Genomic DNA, 12,705 nt, shown 5'->3' on the forward strand with positions numbered 1-12,705 from the left:
TAATACATTTGTGGCTTTACTATAATATTAGATACCTTTGGTATGCTTAGGAGCAGATCTGCTCCATATATGTGACGTTTTCAAGCAAAAGGTACCACATTGTCGCTTGTTGATAAGGTTGATTTCTAATTGAAGCTATATGTAAATAGCGCCTTACTGACAAGCGACAATAAATACCCTTTTGGTTGAAAATGGCACATTATTAAACATGAAATTGTATAGCATACGAAAGGTTAAAAGATCACCTTTGGTATGCTTAGGAGCAGATCTGCTCTATATATGTGAGGTTTTCAAGCAAAAGGTACCACATTGTCGCTTGTTGATAAGGTTGATTTCTAATTGAATCTATATGTAAATAGCGCCTTACTGACAAGCGACAATAAATACCCTTTTGGTTGAAAATGGCACATTATTAAACATGAAATTGTATAGCATACTAAAGGTTAAAAGATCAACTATTACATATTGTCCCGTGAACGTATAAGCATAGTTATATATTTTATATACGGATAACTAATATATATCGTTCCGTTATTATTTCATATTAAATGGTATTATTACTATGAATTTAAATTGTAAAAATTAATTGGGGTCCTATCTCACAGAGTACAGTCGTCACCGGGGGTCTCTATTGTTTCCCATAATGTATAGTTTGTCCGCATTTTTGTTAGTCATAAATTATAATTTGGTTTTTCTCAGAAACGCGTAACTTTTCAGGATTGCCATAAAACAAACCTAACCTGATCTATCTAACGGATAACCTTACGAAAATCCTGTAAAGTTAACGGTTTCAGAATTATGACTAAAGGGGGCCACTGACTATCAGTCCGCCGGACGATATCGGCCTGTCAGTTAGAACAAAAATTTGACAGTTCCGAACAACTGACAGGCCGATATCGTCCGGCGAACTGATAGTCAGTGGGCCCCTTTATGATAATCTGGCAATCATTACATTATGACTTATGACTCAATAATTATGTCAAACAAAGGGACCCCGTCATCAGATATAAAAAAGCGGACATGGCTCTTATATATCTGAACAATATTCTCAAGGCGTCAGTGTACACATTTAGTAAGTTTAAATATTTATCAACACTAAAGTAGACATATTTTTGTTGGCAACTGTTCAATACTTGAAGTGAAATAACTTGGATATGTGCGTGACACTGGCGCGTGCCTGGCGGCACAGATTGGTCAGTTGACAGTATGAAAAATTGATCTTAATTACGTACATTCGCAATAGTCGCTTTTAGTGCCTCCACCACGCACTTCGCACATAGCTAATGGGTAAGGTTAGATCTACGGTCAGTGGCGTAACTAGGGGGGGGGGGGCAGAGGGGGCAAGTTCCTCAGGCGCCAGCCAAGGGGGGGGGGGGGGGGGCAAAAGGCGGCAGCAGTGAAACTTTTGTCAGTCGTCAGGGGGCGCAAATTTATATCCTCTAGCTACGCCCCTGTCTACGGTAGATCCATTATCGTGTGAGAACATTCCCTATAGTAAACGGAGAACGTTCTCGAGAACGGTACAACTATAGATCTACCCCCTTTTTATAAAATATCTTTTTCTCGTTGTTATTTGAACAAAACTTGTCAAAAGATATCGAATACTGTTTTTTATTAGTTTTTAGTTGTAAAAGTAAAAGTTAAACAAAATATACATTAAAAATCAATATCATGTTATTATTATGTAATGAAATATAGTTAAAGATATATTATTTAGGCCATAGTTTATATAATATATTTGTATGATAAAACATGAAGTAAATAAGTAATACTTTAGTATAAGTTATGAGATGTAATCTAAATGGTTTAAAAACGCACTGGCGCTTCTGACATTCTTATATTAAATTATATAATTTAAGGATAATAAAAATCATAAACGCCAGCGTTACGTTTGCACTTCGACCAAGTCAAAAGTATGTATACGTGCAAATTGACAAAAATATGTAAACCCCTTTAAACGCTGTTTGACATGTCTTGAAAATGTCACTCACACGCCAACATCGTGGTCAAGCCAATGTGTGTGAAGAAAGCGAAGGAATTAGAACTATTAACGTCAAAAAAGATTATGTTTCGGCGATTTCTTGACACGGTAAATATCCAATGTACATTTATGGGTGATCACTGTGATCAGATATTTTTGCGCTCGGTAACGTATATATATTTATGACTTTATCTACACGGTATGTATATTAAATTTGTTCCTCTGACGTGTATTAAGATAGGATGATTAGTTAATTATTAAATATACAAAATTGTATGTTAATTATTATATTCGTACTATAATTTAGCATTCCATAGTGACAGAATTTCTGTTAGATTTAAAGTGTCAAATTGGAGTGAGAGGCAAATATCACTGTGTCCCGCTCTATTTATTCTAACATGAAATGCAAGTAGTTTTTTGACGTAGTGTGAGAATTGTAAATTAAGTATATTTGTTATTTCTCATATAATTTTCAGAATATTAAATGAATGAAGTCATAAGTTTTTTCATATAATGCTATGAGAGAAAATATATACTTAAACTACAATTACTCTGAGTCATATATGTATGTTTTATGATAGTTAAGTTTAAGATTCGTATGTACATGGCCTTTCTATACAGCCTTGAATGAGACACAGACACAAACACATTTACACACAAGAGAACAAAATAGTCATATACAAGAATAACAACGGAAAATCCATACAAATTGTCCTATTTTTAATGCTTAGCAAGCGAACTACTGAAGTATATTGAAATATATATTGTTTAAAGAAAACAATATACAGGGTGATCAATCCAAATGGGTCAGTAGGGACAAGTCAGAAACTATGAGAAATAGCGACATCTGTTCTTAGGAACCATGGCTTCGACTTCAGATTTAATAATAATGGCATTCAAAAAAATTATGGTCAAATTTCATAGCAAAATTTGGTCCTTATACTTTCAGGATCAATTATACAAATAATTTCATTTCATTTCATTTTCCATACTGACCCATTTAGATTGATCGCACATGGTTTTGAAATCTGAACTAGATGGCGCTGTGTGGTGTTCTGTTTGCGGTATAGTATAAATCTTCTCAAAGGTTTTGTTAAACAAAAGCCATTGTTTGCTCTAAGCTCTAATTTGTTTAACACATTAGGGTCCTAGAGGTAAAATCATTTGAGAAGGTGCAGACTATAGCTAGAGTGTCAAGTGTCTAGGACCAAACAAGGCCATTTGATTTGACCTGATGTAAAAACAGTTCTTGGCTTTAACACTATCTTTTGAACCGCCGTCTGATCACAACGTTAATTGGCGATATATAGTTTGTCAAAGGACTGTCTCATTTCAAACATAGACAGAGAATCATACTATCTTTGTCTTGCACTAGCACTAGCACCCGAGAGAAAAAGATGAGTATAGTTTTTTTTGTTCTTATTTACTGACAATTTGGTTTTACCAACTATATTTCAATGTTGATAGGCAAATAGGGACCGTGCGCGTTGGAGGGTCTGCCATCTTGTGGCCTGAATCGGAACCATAAACATGTACATTGACACTTCACGTCAAAGCAAGTGCTGCCATCTTGTGGGCTACTTTGGAAGCATAAACTACACATTTACGCCTCGCGCCAAAAATCTGACGTCTCCTGCCCCCTACAGTTTCTGCACGCTCCCTATAGTCGCGATTGTCACAAGAAGTATGTCAGCTGCCAAAACCATTGACAACAGTGCAGCGCCATCTACCTCACATATCAAAACCCATCCCATAACTACAGCTCTGTGTTTTAGTCTCATCATGATGCTAATCTAATATGATTCCACTAGCGCCATCTGTCGATAGTTTGGTGTCCGTGTCTCGTGCCTTCATTTCTGTACCACCTAACTCCCCCACCCTTAGGTATTCTTAAAGTGTTTAAGTGTTCAAGCTGATTGTTTCTGAAAATTGTGTTATTTGTAAAAAAAAGCAGGTTTACTCATTATGAATGCTCTAAAAATCTTGCTTATGTATGTGCTTGCTTGCGTATGCTTAACTTATTAGCGTCTTTCCTGTAGACATCGCAAGATAAGAGAATCAAAAGCGAATTTTTGAACTGCACCCTTAGACGGGATTATTTTTTTCAGTATTTGAGACGCGAATAAGAAAGATGTGTTTACCTATATCATGTACCCAGCTCGTTAACTTTTGATAATATGTCCACGGAAGTGACCTTTTTCAAAAAATTGCATTGTGCGGTCCCTTAGAGTTGCAAATGCCCATATTTACCATCAAACAGACTGTACGTTTTTAAAGAGAAACACATAAAAAGTGGTCATATCCTTTCGTCACTTTATAAACAGGAAATCATGTTTTATTTACAGATGAAAAAAGTATTTTAATGTTTTTTGTTGTAAGTTTTTTTTACAAATAACACATTTTTTAATAATGCACTATTTAAGAAAGAATAATTTGAATTCACTTTTTATTAGTGCAGTGCTCATGTGTTATTTTGTAAGCAATATTTTATATTAATTAACTTTAAAGTTATTGATTTAATGTTTCCAACGCTTTAGTGTCGGTAGTGATTTAATCATGAATTAAAATTGCTAAAATGTTATGCTTTAAGTTTAAAATCGCGAAATTACAACGCGACTAATCTTCTACGCTGAGGTAAAACTACCAAAAATTTACACTGGAAAAATACTGTCAAGGAATTTAACTTTAGTACCATTTCGTACCTTTTGACACTTTAAAAATTAATGTCATTACCGAAAATTAATCTAATTAATTGATTAATTTTTAATTAATGAAATTTAATCGCGTTAGACCCGGTAATGACATTATTTTGTACCTTGTCACAGTGACAATAGTATGAGGTCCCTAGCGACATTCATATTGATTGGTCACTGTGACAAGGTACTTGCAGCACTCAAAACAGAGTAATGGCCTCTCCAAACGTTACCAACAATCGCATGCGATTTGCAATTGCGGCATTTGGTCGATTGATTGAATTCGTTGTTTACTGCAATTATCTAATATCGCATGTCTTTTGTTGCAACGTGTGTGGAAGCCTTAAGAGTTATTGATTCGTTTTGAAGTATAGGCCCAATTCGGGTATGGATGGTATAGAAAGGATGCCAATCTCTTAAGGCAGAATTGTTGCAAAAGGGATCGCTTTTAGCTTTAAATAATAGTTCCTAATCTCTCCGGTGGCGCTAGTTAGGCTCTGGGACATAAGTATAACATGAACCATATAAGGCAACAAATAACCCGACCAAATTACGTAGGTTGTTTTTGGTAGTATTTCGGTGTATGGTGGCGCCGCCTAATTACTGTTTTTTGATGGACACTTTTCATACATAGAGATTTGGCTCCTTTATATAGTCTCCATGAATTCGGGTTTCGATTTTGACAGCTGAGTAGGAAGGTACTATACGGTTCCGTATATTAACAGTTGTCAAAAGATCACGTTTGACAATCTCGTTACCGCAAGACATGGTGCCGTACAGCGCCATCTACTTCAGCGGCCCAACTCTGGCTACATCCGCTGTCAGATATAACGGAGAGGCCAATGTATCTGAACAAAGCCTCTATTATCAAGACGTTAAGTACTTGTTCAGTTTTTTTTTCTGGTGGAGACTACAATTAATAACTTCTATAACCTAAATATTGATTGTCTAAGATACACTACCACTCAAAAGTATTTAGGCACCCGCTATTTTCACCATACAATTGTATACAAAAATCATTTTCAAAATCATACTGTTCGATCGCAGGCAAATGACTCTCTTACATGTTGGATTGAATTTTTATTTAGGTAAATATATTGAGCCTCAAATTGTTGCCAAAGAAATCCTTTAAAATAACGAGTTTACTTTATGTACGATTGAAAAAAATCTTCTATTTCATACAAAATAAAACGATTTTGTACTGGAAAACGATTTATGGATTTTTTTTACGCTTGCTAATTGGTAAATAGGCAATGTACACGAATATTCTGCACATCATTTTAAAGCTCGACATGTCTGTTAAATTAAAAAAGTAAACTGCACAAAAAACTGTTACCCGACTGCGACTTAGCGGTATAATTCTGAAAGTCGATTTTGTATACAATTGTATGGAAAAAATTACGAATGCCTAAATAGTGAGCGGTAGTGTAGGTAGTTTTACCCTACTACAGTGTTGCTACAAAGGCGAATCGTGCATAAATATGTGAACGTAACGTCGCCATGTTTGTGTTCAAAGGCCTACAAATTGGCAATGATGCGTAAAATTTGAAAGTTCCAACTACAATGATTTTCACAAAAAAATAACTCTATGTTAGCCGACATAAGGTTCATTTTACAACAGTAGTTGGAGCGTTTTAGTTCTCAGGTCTTTTGAGTTATGTTTAGATGATTGTTGTGTAATAAAACTTAGGCGTATTCTAATTTTAATTGTAATTCAATCTGGATTAGAAATGAATCGAATTCATATCCTATAATTAAAATTAGAATACGCCTGTTAGTTGTGAGCGTCAGGATTTTCTCAAGTTAACATGGAAAAAATTCCGATTGAAAATTGTATTGACAAATTTATTTGATATGATATTTGATTTGATTGATATCATAAACAAACAAAGGAATAATAATAATAATACAGAATAATGACAACTGTTGTATATGGCGCTATACGGCTCCCATATATTATGCTGTCGATAGTCAAGCAATATCTTTTGACTTGATAATTACCGCAAAACGTATGGAGTCGTACAGCGCCATCTAGTTTAACCCGTCAAACCCATGTTAAGAATATTGTTCACCAAATCACCACTTTTGTATATATTCGTTTTATGCTGTATAAAGTTAAACTTTATTGTAAATCTAAAACTAGTAGTCCCACGAGCTGACACTTGACGTTAACGTTGACGTTAGGGACTGCGTAAACTCTATCGCATTCCATCTCGCTCGCACTGATGTATTAGTGCGACAGAGCAAAGAGAATTAAGTAGACATAGTGCTCACTCCATACATCAGTTTTGTTACCAAAAGACTATTAATTTCGTAGTCGACATCTAGCGTCAAGTAGCGGAATTATCAGTATTGCTACTCGACAATAGATGTCGCGACGAACGGAAGCATTAGTGCTCAACGATTTTCAGGTAATATTATAACCGGAACTCTATTTTAAACTCCTGCTTGTAATATTAGTTGTAAATGTTGAGCAATATACTTTCGGCAGTCGCGACACAAGTGACATCTAGTGTCGAGTAGCAGGATTGATAATTCCGCTACTTGACGCTAGATCTCGACTACGAAAATAAGTCTTTTTGGTATCATTTGGTATGTCATTTAATAAAACTGATGTATCGAGTGAACACTCTATAGCTACTTCGTGTTGTCTCTTTGGATCGAGGGAATGCGGTCGAGTTTACGCACTCGCTAACGTGAATGTCAAATGCCAATTCGTGGTAGCCGTATAGGTAATCCGATGAGAGATTTCGACGCTGACAACTAGTTATATTTATACATATTTACTTTCTAAGTCTTTTCTATATACTGTCCAAATTGGATGTCTCGTACCAAAATGTCATTATATTTTAATCATTATTTGATATGTTTTGTTGTTGTCACTCATAGCGTACTTGTTTATTTATTAGTACTAGAGTTTTGAATTGTTAGTATTTTTTTTAACTCATAGTTGGATAAACTCAATATGTTAAGATTAAAGTTTTTTTTAAGTAAGCAATGCATTTTTATTGGACCAAAGTCCCGTTAGTAGAAGTCTAGGTAGTAGGAGTAGAATCTACCATAGAGAAATATAAGTAAAGAACATAGTGAAATATCAGTATAGAACATAGAGAAATATAAGTAAAGAAAGAGTGGTAACTCCATACATCAGGCCACGTAGCCAACATGCCAATCGCTTACGCTCCGTAGCGATCGAAATTCAACTATCACTGTCGCACTATATGAAAGAGTAGATATCAGTAGATATAACGCATAAAAATCACTTACTTATAATATAATTGAGAGCGCACTATTCGCCAACAGTCTACAGTTTGGCGAAACTTTTGTATACCCATAAGTATATTTTATGAAATAAATAAATTAAAAAAAAAAAATTTAAATAAAGACACAAGGAGTTTCGTTGTCGTAGCGATTGTCACCTAAGCTAGGCTGGTAGTTTTCTTACCAAAACGCGCGTTAATTCGTAGTCGACATCTAGCGTCATGCAGCGGAACTCTCAGTACTGCTACTCGACAATAGATGTCGCGACGAACGAAAACTAATACTCAACAATTTTCCGTTAATATTATAACCGGAACTCTATTTTCAACTCATTCTGCTTGTAATATTAGTTGTTAATTGTTTTAGCAGTACATTTTCGTCAGTAGCGATACTTGTGACATCTGACCTGCTAGCATGAGTTGCGTTCTCACGCGCGAGTCCATACTTGAAGTCGTGCAAGATGTATGGAGTCGCGCGCGAGAACGCAACTCATGCTAGCAGTCCTGACCTGCTAGTGAGTTTAGCGCGATTTCAAGTATGGACTCGCGCGCGAGAACGCAACTCATCACGCAGGTCTGGTGTCAAGTAGCGGTACTGATAATTCCACTACTTGACGTTAGATGTCGACTACGAAATAACTCGCGTTTTGGTAAGAAATATATCTATCTTTGGAAATGGCGTTATGGAGTTACCACTATTTCTTTACTTATATTTCTCAATGAACCTACTCAAATTATTATATATGACATAATTACACAAATCGACTAAGCCCCACAGACCCCACAGTTAGTTCAATAAGGTTGCGTTTACCAGAGATGTGTTTTTAAGAACCAATTAAATCATTGCACGCTGAGCGAAGAAAATTTCAGAACAATTGAAGCACACGCAACCTCACGCATCTCTGGCCGAAACGCAGACTAAGGATAGTGTTGTGGGCACTTGAGACAACGATTTATATAAATACTTAAATACGTACAAAACACCTATGGCTTATTAAGAACAGTGGCCGTGGCCATCACACAAACAAATGCCCTTTTTATTACACTCGCTCAGTAAATGTGGAATTGCACGCAGGCTTAGCGGGAACAATAGAAAGTTTTCCCTAGGGAGTTATGAAGTTTCTAGTATTATAATTACCAGTTTTTTGTCTTTATACTTCATTTTTGTATCGCAAGTGTGATGAAAAACATTGTGTGTAACTCGGTGCGTAATAATATTGCAAACTCGAGTCTATAAATCGCTCCGGCAAGCCGTTGCGATTTAACTATACTCTCGTTTGCAATATTTAACTTACGCCCCATGCTGCACAAGGTCCAATAAACCCAGGACCATCGCCTTAAAACCAAAGTTTTTCGGGACTTATGTAACGAAAACTTAGTGAGGAATATTGCGAAAATGAAACAATAAAACAACATTTACTAAATAGTAAATACTTTTTTATCACCACAATATGTACAAATTCAATAAATTAAATAAAAAAAATATTTACAGAGAAACTAGTACAAAACATTTCTAAAGCAAAACTATATACCACACAGTTATGTTTGAAAGTAACAACGTACTTTAAACCTTTTGTCTGCCATTTGTTGTTTCCAAAAAATGTCACGCACACGCCAACATTATTGGAAAAAGTGTGCCCATGTACTTATCTTACTTGAAAATCTGGGGATTGCTTTTAATAACAGCGTTAAAGGGTTATAGGTGGTGATATTCTTTTAATATCTCTAGTGTCTGGAATAACACACATCAATTGTCTTTGACTAGAATCTAAATTACAAATGGAGCATTTTCTATGAAAAGGGACCTTATTGTCGATGGCGCTTACGCCGCACAGCGTCGCGCGGCATTGTATTTATATCGGAGCATCGTTAATAATGGCGTAAGCGCCATCGACAATAAGGTCCCTTTTTATAGGAAATACCACAAATAATTTCTAGCTTTGAACAAACTACCTAGGTTTAAGTCCTAATTATTGCTTACAGTTACATGGGGTCAAACCTGGGGGCCTAGCCAAATTGACAATTGTTTGCAGGAAACGAAACGAAACGCCATTGTCTCTATCATTCTTCCATATTAGTGTAATGGAGAAATTGGCGACAGATAGGTTCGTTTTGTTCCTCTCCGAACAACAGTCCGGTCAGTTCTGTTCGGTCTTCTTGGCTAGTCCCCCTGGAATAAATAACATTAAGAGAGAGTATTGTATAATGTCGAAAGATAATGAAATTTTCCAGTTCACCAATTACTACAGTAATGCATCAGCTATTCATTACCTTTTCTTGGACAGTTTCGTCTCATTTTCAAACACAAGATGAAGATGAAATGCAAGATTAGTAAATTTAAAGCTTGGCTTTTGCTGATATCTGATAACTTTTTAACAGTAAAAGCTAGTGAGTCCTGGCCGTAAATTTTAAAACCATAAAGTTGGTCAAACCAAATTGTCAGTAAATAAGAACCATAAACCCGGCCAAGTGCGAGTCGGACTCGCGCACCGAGGGTTCTGTACTTTTTAGGGTTCCGTACCCAAAGGGTAAAGAATGGACCCTATTACTAAGACTCGTCTGTCTGTCTGCCACCAGGCTGTATCTCATCAACCGTGATTATTATTATTATTATTTGTATCTCCTTCTGGATTTCACGGGCCTATAAATCCCGGTCTTTTGATAGGCTTGCGTGGGGATATAAATCCAACACGTAGAGGCCCCTTGGAGAGCTTCAATGTCATTATTATTATTATTTGTATCTCCTCGGATTTCACGGGCCTATAAATCCCGGTCTTTTGATAGGCTTGCGTGGGGATATAGATCCAACACCTAGAGGCCCCTTGGAGAGCTTTAATGTCATGTAGAACGCCTGCTGGAACCCGTTCACAGGTGCAACAATAGACACCCATGAACCGGTTGCAGCAGGCATTGGGACTATTGTAGAAAAAGTGAACAGTATACCGGTCTATGGATTGAAGTTTGGGTGGATAATGAGACTGGGCTATTGAAAAGAAGTCCGGACACCTGCCATAACAATGCTAACACACGTTATCGAGGCAGGTGGTGACTTGCCGCTTACTAGATGGGCCCCTGAAACTGCCGTCGTGAAGACAAGACGTCGTCGTTATTATTATTATTATTAAAGCCTTTATTATACGAACTGTTGACTTTATGTAACAATTACTAATATTTATTGTATGTTTCTTCCATATGCATATTCGTAAGGTCTTTTTGACCTAGGCCTCTTCCGAATCGCCTTTTTCTATTATATTTAAGTATTTGTCCAACATTTTTTTCCATTTTTGTCTGTCTGTTGCCATTTCTTTCCAGTTTTTTCCTATTGTTTCTATTAGGTCTTTTTCCCATCTTGTTTTTGGTTTGCCTTTTTTTCTCTTACCAATCTTTGGATTCCAATTTGTTGCTGTTTTTGTCCATCTGTTATTTTTCATCCTCGCTATGTGCCCTGCCCAATTGTATTTTTGTTTCAGTATATGTATCGCCGCATCTATAAATTTTGTTCTTCTTCTAATCTCTGTGTTTCTAACTCTGTTTGATAACTTAATGTTAAGGACACTTCTCTCCATTGACCGTTGACATACTTGAATTCGTTTGATGATATCTTGCTTGTAATGTGGGAACCACACGGTTCGTGTTATCAGTCTGGCGTGTGTTTACACCGGCTACCGCAGCGCCGACACCCGTGCTTCAGGTGCGATACAGCACACCCAACTGTTATCGGTGGGGGGCCGTGCGGCCCCCCACACCCCCCGCACGGCGGTAGTAACTATGACCCTCTTAAACTTTCATTGGTATTTTCTTCTTGAATATATCTTTCATAGACCAGTACTTCTTCCATGTCTGTCCAATTCTTCTTGTTATTTCCTTGTATGTGCAGTCTGTGAATGATACCTGTTTTCCAAGATATATATACTCGTCAACATATTCCAATGATGTAATCTCTATTTGTATAGTAGCTTTTTTTGAGTTGGTCATAACTTTCGTTTTTTCCTCATTCATTTCTAATCCTACTTGTTGGCTTTGTGAATTTAGTTCCCTCAGAAGTATACTGAGCTCCGTTGCACTGTGGGCTAATATTACCAAGTCATCAGCAAATCGGAGATTTGATAAATATTTGTTGTTTATCTTGATGCCTTTTCGTCTTTCTTCCCAGTTTAGTTTTTTGAATATTTCTTCTAAGACCGCTATGAACAGTTTTGGTGACATTGGGTCTCCCTGTCTTACCCCTCTGTTGATCTGGATCTGTCTTCCTATTTTATCTGTTTTTACTCTGGCTGTACTTTTTCCATAGATCTTTTTTATGACCTGTATGTAGACTTCTGGAATGTCTTGATTTTCTAATGCCTGCCATATGGATGTATGAGTAATCGAGTCGAAAGCTTTTTTAAAGTCGACAAATCCTATATAAAGCGGTATCTGGAACTCTGTATGTTTCTCAATTATTTGACTTAGGGTCTGAAGGTGGTCTGTTGTGGAAAAACCCTTCATAAATCCGGCTTGTTCTGTTGGCTGTTTATTATCTAGAATAGGCGTAAGGCGCTGTAGTATTGTCATTGAAAAAATCTTGTAAATATTAGACATTAGACTAATTGGTCGGTAGTTTGATATGTCCTGCCCGCGCAGCATGGTTTCCCCTATCACTAAGTCCGTCACTTTCGCACTCACATACTTGTTAGAACGTGACAGGCATGGTGATAAGCGTACCGTGCTACGACTCCTGTGGTGATACAACCGTGATACAAATACTAAAAAGTACGGAACCCTCGGTGCG

The sequence above is a fragment of the Cydia strobilella genome, chromosome 24, assembly GCF_947568885.1.
Source record: "Cydia strobilella chromosome 24, ilCydStro3.1, whole genome shotgun sequence".
Lineage (NCBI taxonomy): Eukaryota > Metazoa > Arthropoda > Insecta > Lepidoptera > Tortricidae > Cydia > Cydia strobilella.